The sequence below is a fragment of the Setaria italica genome, chromosome IX (genome assembly GCF_000263155.2).
Source record: "Setaria italica strain Yugu1 chromosome IX, Setaria_italica_v2.0, whole genome shotgun sequence".
In the NCBI taxonomy this organism is placed as follows: domain Eukaryota; kingdom Viridiplantae; phylum Streptophyta; class Magnoliopsida; order Poales; family Poaceae; genus Setaria; species Setaria italica.
The window spans coordinates 15,879,138-15,893,194 of record NC_028458.1 but is presented as its reverse complement, the minus strand read 5'-3'; positions in this window follow the sequence as shown (position 1 = coordinate 15,893,194).

Here is a 14,057-nt window from a genome sequence, read left to right as displayed (position 1 = left end):
CTGAGGACCTCGGTCAGGTGCTTAGGGATGCACACAGAGATTGCGAAACTCAGAAGGAAGCATCAAAGTTGCAGCGCGGTTTGCCCTCAGGGATTAATGATAGATGATAGTGATGCAGTAAAATAATTATTTAAGAAGGTAACATAACTAGTGTAGTATTAATGAGTCATTCAAACTTATTGTAAATATAATTGCTAATTAAATATATTTTTGCATGTTTCAAATATGTAAAGTTTTATTTTTGCTTCATGAAATCCAGCAAAACCCGGCGAGATTCGATGCCTACAAGTTCCACCGATGAGAAGAAATAGAATAAATTTCCAAATAGAAGCAAAAAGAAATAGTATAGAATTTATGACTAGTTAAAACTTATTGTAAACAAACTTGCTAATTTAATATATTTTTGCATGTTTGAAATATGTAAATTTCTTATTTTTCGCTTCCTGAAATCCAGTGCAAACATAAATCGAATAAATTTTCAAAAACCAGTCGGGAGATGAAAAACAGGAGAAGGCCCCCATTTATCCCTGTTATAAAGTAGAACCGGTATAAAAGGGTATTTTTTTTATTCCCGCCTGGAAGTACCCATTTATCCCTGTTGATCATAAACCGAGATAAAGGGGGACCTTTTATCGCGGGTGATCGTAAACCGAGATAAAAGCCCCCCCTTATCTCGGTTTGTATTAGAAACCGGGGTTAATGTCCTTTAATCCCGGTTTCAGTTACAAACCGGGATAAAAAGGGAGGTCCTGTATAAAAGTTATAGCATCTTCTACACCCCCCACGTCCAACACTTAGCGAATTTTTCACTCGTTGTCCTCATCCTGCCCATCGCCGGCCTCCGCCGTCGCCGCTCCCCGTCGCCGCTGCCGGCCCATCCTATTCGTCGGCCTCCTCCGTCTCCGTCACCACCGCCATCATCTTCGCCCGCAATTATCGCCGGCCTCCTCCTCCGTCCCCATCGCCGCCGCCGGCGCATCGATCCCCATCGCCGCGACCTCCGCACGTGCCCCTCATCGCGCGCCGGCGCCACCTCCTCCCCGTCATCATAGCCGTCCCCGTCACCGCGACCGCCATCCCCGTCGCCAGCCGGCCAGCCGCCTCCCCCGTCATCGTCGCGCGTCCTCATCGCCGTCGTGCCCCCCTCCAACTCCGGCCGTTTCCCCAAATTAATTTTTGAAATTTGGTAGATTACATACAAAATAAATTTCGTATACATTTAGGCCCCGTTTTGATCATTGAAATTGTTCGTGGAATATAGTTGTGTACTTATAATTAATGCTTAGAAATTAATTGAACTTTGGTACAAATGTTTAGAAATTTTTGTTGAAATGCTTAGAAATTAGTTGAAATTTAGTACATTTTGTATATTACATTTTGTATGTTACATTTTTTATATTACATTTTGCATAGTACATTTTGTATATTACATTTTGTATGTTACATTTTTTATATTACATTTTGTATAGTACATTTTGTATATTTCAAAATTTTAGTACATTTTGTATATTTCAAAAAAATTTGTTGAAATGAATTTTTTTCATGGTTGTTCTATATATGATTTCATGTACAAAGTAGTTGAGATCGATGGCAGACGACGAGGCCAGAAGGTATCTAATGGAGCGGATTATTGCTGGTGATAGTAGTTCCAACCTTCCCATAGCGTACACCAATGAAGAGGGTAGCCAGGCAGACATGTTTCTCAACCTGTCTGCCGATGGCAAAGAAGAGCCCAAACCCTAGCAAAACGTTACCATGGCAGAAGGTTCCTACGAGGTATAGATCATATTTTAACCCTCCCTATATATAATATATGATCTTATTCATTATTACTATGTACTAATTAATTAATGAATCTTGAACTGTTAGCCCTCTGGATCGACGAACCGTCATCCAAAGCCCCAAGGTCCTTCCAAGGTGAAGACTGGAACAAAAAAGGCTATCATCACGGAAGTCACAGAAGAGGGCAGGTCGGTTGCTCCCAAAAAAGTGGCAACATAGTACGTGAGTCAGATCGGGGCAATCATAAGGGAGAACATGCCCATCAGCATAAGGGAATGGAAGGGAAAAACGACTAATCCATACGTGCTCCAGAATACAGAAAAGAATATGCTGTAGGAAGAAGTTAAAAAATATTTCACATTTCCCGATGGATATATTGAAAATGATGTGAAAGCGTGGACACTCAAGAAGATGGCCACACAATTCTAGACATTCAAGAAGATGTTGGATACCACCTACATTAAGAAGGGCCGAACTCCAGATTTTACTGTGTATCCACAATGTAAGGACCACTGGGAGGCATTTGTACAATACAAGAGCACCGAAGACAGTAAGAACAAGGTCGCCCAGAACACAGGCAATGCTGGGGGGAAGGAGTACCATCATAAGCTAGGGCGAGGTGGTTACACCAAAGCAATTCCCAAATGGAACTAGATGGAAAAAGACCTGATTGAGCGGGGTATCGTACCAGGAACAATTGATTGGCCCGAACGATCGAAAAATTGGTATTACGCTCATGGAGGTGAGATAAACCCAAATGATGGGACGCTGGTCTTCGATGACCTGTTTCGTGAAGCGGCCACAAAGCTTGATAAGATTATTAAAGATGTTAAGGATGGGACGTTGATGGTGTGTCGAGAGAATGATGAGCTCACAATGGCCCTCGGGAATCCCGAACACCCAGGACGTACCCGAGGGTTGGGGCTTGTTCCGTGGAAGTTTGCATTTCGAGACGACTTGGACATGTACACAAGCCGGAACCAAAGAAAGGAGCAAGAGGATGAGAGGTGGTGACGCACGATAGAATCCAAACTGCAATCTGTGGAAGTAAGAATGCAGGAGGGAGGCAGTATTCGAATGGCCGACGCAGTTGCCAGTCCTTCTCAAGACCTTTGGGAGCAGTTGTGCATCCATAGGGCTCCCTGAGCCACATACGTCAGGATTACCCGTGGAAGAGAAACTATTCCCTATGGATGCCATCATGCAACGCACCACATGTGAGTTGCATACACCAATCGGCAACCTCAGCATTAAGGTACGTATATATACATAATATTTATGCACCGAAGCCTCGGGAGTGCTTTGGCAATTTGAAGTTTAAGAACTTCATTTCTTTTATATATCCAGGTGGTGTACGGGAGTGCCTTGCCAATCCTGCCAAATCATACATGCCATGGCATGGAGATTCCACCTGGCTATGCCAGTGTTAGCATAGAGAGAATCGCTGATAGCCAATTTGAAGGCCTAGAGCTCAACTTCCTGGCAGGCGACGGGTCAACAACACTAGAAGAAGTGGTTCACGGGGTCATTCTATGGCGCAAACGCTACATTATCATCCTCGGTGTGGAGGCACCTCCTCAGAGCTCAAGACCACTCTTCGCAAATCCACAGCAGCGACCATCTCCTCAAACATCCAGACCATCATCTCCACCACAACCTGCTCCATGATCAAGGTCTCCATCTCCATCACATCCTGGTGGTTGGAGCGACGACGACGACAACAACAAAACCCCTCCACGATCACCTTCGCCGGGACTAAGAGCACCATTTAAGAAGTCGCGACTACCACCTCCCAAGCCAAGACAGCGTAAGAAGAAAATAAAGGAGCCTGAGGTGACTCCTGAGGAACACTGGGAGGCAATGACTCATGAGGAACGCTGGACCAAAATCCAAGTGCAAGCTAGTGAGTGGTTGAGGAAACAGAGGGAATTAAGAAAAGCAAGGGAGATGGAGCCACCGCCAGTAGATCGAAGAGAATTACATAAATTCATCAAGGTGCAAGAACAAGCCAAGAAGAGTCAACCACTACTATCAAACTATGAGCGGGCGTTAGTCAAGGTTGATGAGAAGAAAAAAAGGAAAAAAGTCGAGCTGCCAACTGCACCGCCAAGTGAACCGAAATAGACCTTTGAACTAGGCAAGCCTATGGTTAGCCCTGATTCGCTAAAGAAGCTATCAACGAAGATGTACGAGTTCCAGCAATGGTACATGAAGTTGTCTGCCAACGACACAGAGATGTTGGGCCTTAAGATAAAACCGATAGATTTTCACGGCGAAGGCGAGGCAGTCCTGTGGCTACGATTCAAGGATATATATGAAGTGTACCATCATGGTGCCCTAGACGTCTCTCTGATGGGTGCCTGGACTTTGTAAGTGTCCGTTTATATGTAATGTAAATTTTGGCTCATATCATTGTTTTGTGCATGCGTCATCGTACTAATTAACTTCGTCTTCCATTTTATGTAGGATGCTAATTCGGACGTCCTGACATGAAGCGTACCTCCATATTGGCTTCATGGATCCATCCATAGTGAACCAAGCCCTGATATGAGATTTTCAAGACAAAACATTGCTAACAGTATACAATTCCCTAGACAAACAAAAATTAAAGGATCGCATACTACTTCCATACAACTTCAAGTAAGTGTGTGTATACCGTCTATTTTAGTTTTCTTTTTCCTTACCTGATTAATATTAGTTACCTCTAATATATATGAACATTTAGATCCTCATTATTATTAACATTGATCGAAGTCACGTCACTATCTTCGATTCGTTGAGGAGAGATCCGAAGGAGTATCAAGACGTGCAAGACATGCTAGACATGTAATAATTATGGACCTCTATCTCTATACAAAATTTTGTTTCTTAAATTTTCACCTAACACTATATCATTCATTATTTTAATCCACAGAGCATGGAGAGAATTCATCAGGGCAGACGGATCAGGTCAATTCAAAGAAAAACTTACATGGAGAATAGACTTGCCGGTACGTATGAAGTCTGCACATTTCGTACATTCTATAGCGCGAATATTTAATAACTTAATTGTTTTTCCCCACAATAGTGCTTAAAATAGGAACCTAGGAATGATAATCTATGTGGCTACTATGTCTATGAGCACATGCACAATTTATTAGGACCCAAGACCATCAAGGCCACGGAGCACGAATTTAAAGTATGTAAAATAAAACTATTAATAGTTATTTATTTTCTACAATTGTTCGTGTAAAATTCACATATATGTATCCAAATTACAGATGTGGAATATTCAATTGGGACTCTTGAAGAAGGAAAGAGTAGCGGCAATATGTGAAGGTCTCATTGGATTCCTGGTGGACGAGGTGGTAAATCCACAAGGAGACTTTCATTACAATGGACGAAAATTAGACACTCCCAGCACCTAGACGGGAAGATCATCATAGATATATATATATAGTTTCATTTAGTTTTTATATATATGTAATACGTACGCTAATTAGATTTGTATATATATATATAGTACGCTAAGAATTGTATAGTATGTATAAATACTTGTTTGATTCATTTAAATACTAGTTTGATTGATTTCATTATAAAAAAAACTTCTCAACTACTAAAGGTTAACTAAAAGGGTACATGATATGCACGAAATTATAGGCGCCATGTAGGCGCCTGCATGGCGTTGTACGCACGCACTTTAGTGTGACTAAAGAGGTGACCTTTAATCCCGGCTTGTAACACCAACCGGGACTTAAAGGGTCTGTCCACCGCCTGGCGTGGTAGCCCCGTTAGTCCCGATTGGTTTTACAAATCAGGACTAAAAGAGGGTCTTATATCCCGGTTGAGGGACCCGTGATAAAAGACCCCCCTTTTATCTCGACCGATTAATCCCTGATGCATTTTCAGGAGATATGCAGTCTACGAACCGGTACTAATACCGAGTTCTCTAGTAGTGGGCGTCCGGAGCGCTGTTCTTTTTCTTCTGAAGGTGCCGCGTCCTCCGTTGAGGATTGGATCCATGTTGTTGACGAGATAAAAAAAAATCAAACAGCTAAGGCCACACATGGATGATGCTGCAGGAATTCAATTTTTTAGGAACTAATTATTGGGAAATGTTGATGAGGAGAGCCTTTTTTTTGCTCCAAATATTTTTTGGGCACTCTTGGAGATGCTCTTAGAGTTATATTAGGCAATCATATACCTATAACTCAAAAAGTAGTTCTACTAATACTAAGCATGGCTAAGCATAGATATGAGACTCATATTCAAACATACTTCAAGCCTTCAAGGTATAGATGAATAATCCTAAGATGGTCCATGATAGATAGGTTCTATTCAAACATTGTCTACTAGAGCTATTCCCATATGCAAGCAATACTTATAGTAGCACATTGAGATCCGGTGCCTCGTCAGCTTTAGGCTTTTGGGTTTAACCTGGATGTTCACCTCCTCCCGCTTCTCGGTCCCGAGTGCATATGATGCATGATTAATTTTTATATGTGTGTTTTCATCTAAAATTGTAAAAAGGGGACGTTCTAAAAGGCCCCTAAGAAGTCAGAAGCATTTTGGGCACCAAGGTTTATTTCATTAACTTAAGAGTTAAGATACATCTAAAACGTTACTTATTTCTACCTATTGTCTAAAGATCGAAAAAGAGACAAGTCCAATTCAACTCAACTTATGAATTATGATGGAGTCTGATTTTCACCTGCAAACTTGAAAAATTGGAAATCATACATCCCTGAACGGTCTTGAGAGACGGGGAAATGTATGATTCCTTATTTTCAAATTGGAAGGTGAAAATAAGACTCTATCATAAGTTTTTTCTACTTCTCCCTACTGAAAAAACGTTCCATACATAATGACGTTGTAGAAATTGTAGCGACGGCTGCAACGCCTAGAGACTTGCCAAGGCGACAGAAAGATACACGAAACACGGTTCCTCGATTTTACTCCTAAGAGCCTGTTTGGCAGAGCTCCACGCAGCTCCAGATCCTAAAAACAGTTCCGCTCCCATTTTCTCCAGCCAAATAGTGCAGCTCCGTGAAATCCAGATCCGCAAAAAGCCTAGATCTAGCTCCCAGATCCACCAAATCCACAGAGCACCTCAAGGGGTGCTCTCAAAACGCTAGTTTTGTAACCCTTCGTGGAGTTGGTGGAAATTACCCACCAATGCTATCGATTACACATCCCTCATACCGGTTCATTTCTTTTTTTTTTCCGCGCCGCCTCTCTTTTTTCCTCCGATGCCGCATCGTTTCTTCTTCCCGCGACGCCACCTCCAGCGCCGACCGCCACCTCCAGCGCCTTCATCACCGTCAGTGGCCAGACCGCCGCAGGAATGAGGAGATCAGCGCCTCCTCCACCTCCTCCGCCCCCTTCATCTTCCAATCCGTCCCTTAGGGTTGGACTTCCCCGTCCCGGCGGTGTCGTTGGCTCTCCGGCCATGGGCGGCGGCGGGAGCATGGCCGCAGCTAGCCTCGACGGCCCAGCCAGCGGCGCAAGTCTGGCCGCGGCTAGCCTGGGCGACACGGCCGGCCTGGGCGGCGCAAGCCTAGCCGCAGCTGGCCTAGGTGCGCGGCCGGCGGCGGTAGCCTGGCCGCGGATGGCTTGGTGAGTAGATGCCTTCTATCTGCTTGTTAATCAATTGATATTGTCTCTTTTATACTATTGCAATTTTATTTGTTCTATCTAGCATTGCACAGACTGTATAGAACCTATTCAACACAATAGGAATGCATTATTGAATGCTATGAGACATATACATCTGAAGCCCGAAGAAAGTTCTTTGTATTGACTTGGAAGAATGTCATTGTTATATTTTCCACTACTTTCTCATCAAGAAGCAGACGGGAGCTACACTAACATCATTTGAGTGCACCTCACATGAGTATTATTTGCACAGATATGCAACTTCATTTCAGAATTGCTAACAGCTGGATGAAAAGAATTTTGAAATAATGACAGAATAGAATTTTCCAACATTATAGCCGACAAATTGACTCGCCTAGTTGACAGCTACCAAATCTGAGCTAATTCATTCATTGTTCAGGACTTCAAGATTATAAAAGATGGGTTAGGATCCTTCCTTTCATCTTGGATTAATCCTTTTGTAGCCTTTACTTCTGTACATCAGTGGCTGCATAGAAGCACTGGAGTCTTTGACTGCCCAATCTTTCCCAGGATGACAAATGTTTAAATTGAAACTAAATTGGACCAGATAGTAGTTGTAATTATCCACTTCGATGCTAAGATTCCTGCTTAACTCTACTTTGATTTAGTCAAATGCAGTAGGAAGCATCAGTGAACTTGCTTAAGTTGACATGAAACTGATGGAAGACTGCAAAGTGATACTGAGAAATGGAATGGTATTAAAGGCCTTCTGCAGCATTTCGTTGCAGGTTCATCACCAGCATTCATCACCAGCATAACTGATGCGTCATCACATATAAATGGGAATGGCACTTCACAAATCTGGCAGTATAGGTCAGTTCTTATGCAATATGCTATTGCCATGTACAGTTAAAAGATCATAAATCTTAACTCTGTTAATGTTGAGGCTATACTAATTGGATTGTTAGCAAATGGAGGATGCTGCTGGACTGGTGAATGCGGCCAGCGGTGGCCTCGGTGCGGCTGGCGGTGGCCTGGACGCGGTGATCGGCGATGAGTTCCTGATGGCGTCGCAGGCATCTTCTACGCCAGTTGCGCAAGCTAGGAGGCATGCTGCATCAACTAACAAAAGGGCAAGGGATGATGAGGTATATTTTTCTTCCATTGTAGTGGAGTTGTTGTCTAATACAGTTAGAATTTGAACAATGTTTTGGGGAAATCATTAATAGGGTGATCAAATGGATTGGAATGATGGCTGTATGTAACATCCGTAAAATTTACTAACTCAAATCACCTGCTAAAAATTTGTTTCAAAATCTTTCGACCGTTGAGCTCCCGAAAAATCTTTTCCTTCCCGGCGACCCCGTCGTCCCGGCACCCGACGTCGACAGTCATCTTTTTCCATCCTCCGCAAATTTCACTGCGTGCCGTCAAATCCGTCGCGCGTGCCCGACCAATTCCGCAATTTTCACTGATTTCCCCCTCCCTTTTTCCTTTTTCCTTTTTCCCTCCCCATTTTTCCCTTTTCTTTTCTCCCTTCCTTCCTTCTCTTTCTTCCTTCTTCCTCCTTTCTCCTTCTCTCTTCCCTTCCTGGCGTGTTTCCTCCTGGCGCTTGGCGCCTGGTGTCTAGCGCCGCCCTCCTGGCACCTAGCGCCTGGCCGCCACCGCACCAGCGCCTGGCCGCGCCGGCCCCGTGCGCCGTGCCGCCGCCCGCGCCTAGCCGCCCGCCCAGCCCCACACAGCGCTCGCCCCGGCGCACGCGCCCAACCGCCCGCATCCCATCACCGATCGCCGCCCGCTGCCGCACGCCACGCTGGCCACCGTCCCTATGTGCCCCCTGTGCCCCTCATCGACCGAGCCAGCCCCGCCACGTCATCCACGCGGAGCTCCGCTTTGGCATGCCACCGGCTGAGATTCTCAGCCACCATTGAAGGCCGCTGGCCATCGAGCTCCTCCCCACCGCCTATAAAAAGGGGAAGCCGAGCCCCTGCCGCCTCCCCACACCACCAGCGCCACCCTCCCAGCTCACCGCCCCTTACCCACCGCCCCTGCGCGCTGCCGCCGGGAACGCCGCCGCCGCCTCCTTGACCACGCCCGGCACCCCCCTCCTCCATCCCCATCCGCCCAAGGTGAGGGACAAAATGGGATCCCCTCGTCCCCCTCTACCTACCCTACCACCCGGCTCACCGCCGGCAAGGCCCGGCCGGCCAGCCCCCACCGGTTTCCTCCCTCCCCACCTCCTGTACCGGACCAAGGAAGAAGAAAGGGAAAAATCCCCTCCAATTTCGATCTAACCCCCTAGTTTTCCCTATTCACAAACTAGCCCTCCCACCTCTCTCAAAGAAGTCTCGCAGATATGCCCTTCCACCTTTCAGAAATAATTGCAAATAGGTCCCTGGTTCTCGCAGTTTAGTCCTAAACCTTGTTTTAAGCCCCTAACACTCCTTTAACTCGTCATTTCATGCACCAAACTTCCTCCAATTGATCCCAAATTTGACCACGGCCTCCTCCCATATACTTCCGCCAAAGCATATCCAAATTTCATGAAAATACTCACTCCTTCAATTCTCCGTTCGCATTCTCTGTTCGTAGCTCAACGGGAAAAATTTTAATTCTCTTTTATTTATTGTGTGCTTGATTATGTGTGCCATAGATCGCGGAGTACCCGAGGCAGAGCACGAGGAGGAGTTTGACCGCGAGCCTGAGCCCAAGGACCAGTACCGCGAGCAGGAACTCCCGGAAGGCTTTGAGAACGACAAGTCCAATCACAACCTTTGATGCATATTTATCCCAGTTTTTCAAACACAACCTATTGGCCTGTTTTATAAGTTGCATATTATTTTACCACTGAAACATGGTTGGATAGCTACCCCTTGATTGTTATGATTATACCTTGCTTGTCCTATAATTATCTCTAAATATGACTTGCTCTGTTTGGATGATAATTACTACTAGAATGCTTAGAACCTTGTTACTCAATTCAATCATGACCACAATGTGTTTTGTTAAAAAATAAATGTGTGAGTGTTTTAAAAAGGGAAATTGGGTTTTTTGGAAGTAAAGGGAAGAAATGCTTAGATGAGATGGATGGGTGTTTCATGTGTGAAATGCCAATATGTTGGGCTCGTACCTTGGTGGTTGAGCAAGGTTGGGAGATATCCATCTTGTCATGGTTAAGGACCGAGTTGATGTGTCATCTTCCCTAACCCAACCTTCGTGCAACCACTCGACCATTGTATGCGGCAACGGCTTAGCATAAATCCCACTAGCTAAACTGTTAGTCTTCGGGTGAGCTGGTGAGCAACGGGAGCCCATGGAAAAGGAGTAAGATCTTTGTGACTTAGGTCCCGGTTAAGACCTTGTTGGTAGGTCATTAACCCCTTGGTTGCTTCCGTGTGGACTAGTCAAGCTTAGCTATGGTGGGTAATGGCTTTGTTAGGATCCGCACCGGCACTAAGGTGATCGTTCTGCGGTACCCTACTTGTGGGAAAAGTGTACAACCTCTGCAGAGTTAAAACCTATCCGGGTAGCCGTGTCCACGGCATTGGACGAGTTATGGCTTGGTCACATAACTAGCACTTGGGGTGGGATAATTTTCTTGGCGTGCGTTGGATTTTGGAAGTGTCCGGTAGTTGTGCCGTGAGCTATGACGGACGGTGAGTCCGATAGCGATAAAATTGGGATCCTTTGTGTAGGATCAACCCCACTTAATATTTCGGTTACTAAAGGAAAAGCTTTGTAAAAACCCTTTTGAAAATGAACCCTTGCATGTGTTGAAAATCTAGCTTTATTGCAAATGAACCTTAACCTTATCCTTGTTATATACGGTGCATACTCTTGCTTGTATCCCCTCCGTGGATGGGGTTGGACTTGTTGAGTATTTTTGTACTCACCCTTATTTTGTTGCTTCAGAGGAAGACCCGGACTACGTTGCCGAGGATTTCGAGTAGGAGGTCGTTTCCGCACCCAACGCTGCCTGTGGTGTTGGCCTTTGCAGGATGCTTCCGCTGACGCTTAGTTCCGATTGCAGCCCGGAGTCCGACTGGACTGCAACTTGGATCTGTATCATTGTTGGTTTAGTTCTTCTTTGGGTGTGGCTTGCCCGCCCGCTCCTTCGGGAGTTGTATGGTTTTTTGAACCATCTGTTGAATAAATGTGTTATCAGCCTCCTGGGAATGATATTTGTATCACATTTAGTCTGTACTTATGTGGGGATGCTTCACTATACCACCATTGTTTGCAAGTTGTTCGCTAAATAAGTTAGAAAAGAAAATTGACCAAACACTCATTTGAACAATGTGGGATATTCCGAGATGAAAGAAAGGTTTTTTCAGAGTACCGATATCATGTTGAAAAAAAGTCAACTTAAGAATAAGTGGGATAAGTTGAGGGTTGATTTGTCTGAATGGAAAAAATTAATGAGAAAGCAAACTAGTACTGGTTGGAACTGGGAGAAGGGAACTATCAATATGGACGCCGAGTGGTGGAAAAAAACAAAAAAAAGTGAGCACTTCTCGCATGGTATTTTGTTCATCTATATATTATATTAGTCTTGTATAATTTCAATTTAATACCTTTGTCAAACACTTTTAGAAAATTCCTGGCGTGGGGAAATTTAAGAATAAGCCTCTCCAAAAAATGAAGATGAGTTGAAGGTGATGTTTGGGAACATCATTAATGAAGAGCAAGATCCTTGGAATCCTATGAGTTCCAACCCAATCATACCCCCAAGCTAAGAAGCACCCAATCCTATGAGTTCCAACTCCATTGATGCCAAGGATGGGTTAGAGATGGGTGGTAACAATGATTTAGACACTGGTGATGAGGTTCAGGAGGTTTCTCCTTCTGTTGCCAATGCTAAGAAAAAAGCCCATGTGATCCTTGATAAACCTAACAAGAAACCTAAGGCAAGCACAGCATTAGTTATACAAGAACACATCTCCAAGATATCAGAGAATGCTTCCTCTTTTGTGGCAAGTAGGCAAGCTGGGATCACTATTGAACAAGTAATGGGCCATGTTGCTGCATGTGGGACTGCGTGTGGCAGTGATGAGCATTTTGTGGCAACTGAGCTTTTTGTCAAGAAAGAGCATAGGGAAATATTCATGACTATTCCCACCAATGAGGCTAGGTTGAGTTGGCTTAAGAGGAAGTACGATATGATATTTGCAAAGTGATGGCCAAGTGATTTGCCATATTTTTTTAGACATGTCATTTTTATTCATCTATGTCATGTGGACAAATTTATGATGCTCAATTTGTTGTCATTTTTTATTCATCTATCTCGTGTGGATAATTTGTGATGGTCAATTTGTTATTTTTTTTATTCATCTTACGTTGTTAGTTGGATATGTCATTTTTATTCTTGCAGTTGTCTAGTGATGATTCTAGTGATGAGAATGAGAAATTTTTCAAAACTGTCCTAGGAGGTGCTATGCTTGCTCAAATATATGTTGATATGTTCCTTACTAAAAACCCTATAAGGACATCTACCACCAGTGGAATGGGTTTTATTTTGGAGACTTTGCAAACTCCGGAAAAATACCATAGCTAGTTGCGTATGGGCACAGAAATCTTCTTTGATCTTCATGGTTTATTGGTACAGAGGTATGGGCTACAACCATCGTTGCACATGTCTACCGAAGAGAGCCTAGGAATTTTCTTATTTATCTGTGCGAGAAATGAGTCTAATAGAAAATGTCAAAATCGATTCAAGAACTCTGGTGAAACTATTAGTCGAAAATTTGAGAATGTTCTGAACTGTTTGATGGCCATGGCAAAGGATTTCATTAAGCCAAAAGATCCAAATTTTCATAATGTTCATAGGATATCCACATTTCAAAGATTGCATTAGAGCACTTGATAGCACCCATATTCATGTTTCCCTTCCACCGGATGATCAAGTGAGGTATATTGGGAAGACGGGGATAGCCACCCAAAATATTTTAGCAGTTTGTGATTTCGACATGCGGTTCACATATGTGTCAACGGGCCAACCGGGAGCTATGCATGATACAAGTGTGTTATACAATGCATTGAGTGTGGACGAAAAAAAATTTCCACATCCACCGCGAGGTAAAATTTATTTGAATAGTTACTTTACCATTATATGTGACTACAAATAAATTTATTTTTTATCATCATTTGTAGCTAAATACTACGTTGTCGATGCGGGGTATCCCAATCGCCCAAGTTATCTAGCTCCATATAAGGGTGAGAGGTATCATATGCCTGAGTGGCATAGAGGTATGGAATCGAAAATCCCAAAGGAAAAATTCAATCGCATTCATTCTTCTATTCGAAATGTGATTGAGTGATCTTTTGGCGTATTGAAAATGAAATGGCAAATTTTATAAAAATGCCGAACTACCCGATGTGGAAGCAAAAAATGGTAGTTATTGCTTGTATGGTCCTTCACAATTTCATTCGTGAGCATAATAGTGAGGATTCAGACTTTGCTCGGTTTGATCATGATCCTAATTTTGTCCCTACAATACCACAACGGTACAATCGATTTGTGGTTCCATCGGATGGATCTACTTCAAAAGGCAGTGTCACTACAATGGATATTTTTCGAGATGAGCTGGCCACTAATCTTGCTCTTGCTTAGAGGTAGAATGTAATGAAGTAGTGAATTATCAAATTTATTTTCTATGTATGAACAATTATTTATATATGAA